We start from the raw sequence: 1,411 nt of genomic DNA, 5'->3' as shown, positions 1-1,411 counted from the left end.
ACGCCTCTATGTTGGAAAGAAACTGGAGAAAATATGCTTGCTGGCCCCGAGCTCATTCAAATTACTCACAACAAGATTCAAGTGATTCGAGAGAGAATGAAAGCTGTACAAGATAGACAGAAATTGTATGCAGATAGCCGCAGAAAGCCAATTGAATTCTCAGTTGGAGATCTAGTAATGCTGAATGTTTCTCCATGGCGTGGGGTACTCCGATTTAGAAAGCAAGGTAAGCTTAGCCCTCGTTTCATTGGGCCATTCAAAATATTGGAGCGGGTTGGAAAGCAAGCGTATCGGCTTGAGTTGCCAGAAGAACTCACAGGTATCCATGATGTTTTTCATGTTGCTTATCTAAGGAAATGTCTCGGTAAACACGAGGAGGTGGTGCCATTAGCGGAAATCAAAGTAGACAAGAAATTGAGATACATTGAAGAACCCGAGGCTATTTTAAATCAACGAATGGTGAACTTGCGCAACAAGGTTGTGGATCTAGTGTTGGTTAAGTGGAAACATCATCGTGAGCCAAATTGGACTTGGGAGAATAAAGAAGAAATGATGGCGAAATACCCGACACTGTTCGAGCAACGATGATTCTGAGGACGGAATCTTCAAAAGGAGGAGGTATTTGTAACATCCACCTATTTAAATATGCTTAACTAGTAATTATAAGCATACCTTATGTGTTATTTAAAAAAAATGCTACAATGCTAAGTATACTAGTGAGCTATAAGTAGAACTCATAATTGGAATGAGATGTAGAAGGTAAGATTGGTGGTAACACCTCACAATTGACATAATTAGATAATGTGAGTGTTCAACATACAAAGTTCATTGCATACATGATAGTTGGGTAGGTATCTAGAGTGCCTAAATGAGAAAAATCTACCCAAAACTTGAATGGAAGACCTAAATGGTAATCTAAATGTTGGAACACCTTTGAATAAGTTAATATGAAGTGTTAGAATTGTCGGAAATCAAAAAAGTCGCGTAGATTGCGTTTTATGCAAGTTTTTTTCAAATTACGATATGATTTCGATAAATTACGTGCACAATACTCAATCGGGAGGTTTTTGATAGGATGTTAAGCTTTGGAACTAAGTTTTGGACCTATTAGGAGTTKTTGGAGGTGTCGGAAAATTTTTACGGGATTCCGAACTCAAAATCAAAAACGGCAAAATTTCAAAGGAAAGCATAACTCGTACAAATATGAAAACTGCTGTTATTAGGAGGTCTTTTATGAAACTTTTTTTTGTAAATTATAGATTATCTTGTTATAAACACGTAGGCGAAAACCTTATCGAAAACGGAGTTTCGAGCGAAAAATTATGCAATTTTTAGTGTTTAATGGTCAAAACGGGTACCCAGCCGGGTCAAACCGACCCAACTCGGGTTTTAGACATATAAACACGAATTC

The sequence above is a fragment of the Cynara cardunculus genome, unplaced genomic scaffold (genome assembly GCF_001531365.2).
Source record: "Cynara cardunculus var. scolymus isolate 2C unplaced genomic scaffold, CcrdV1 Un_Scaffold_4690, whole genome shotgun sequence".
Lineage (NCBI taxonomy): Eukaryota > Viridiplantae > Streptophyta > Magnoliopsida > Asterales > Asteraceae > Cynara > Cynara cardunculus.
This window is presented reverse-complemented; position numbering follows the sequence as displayed.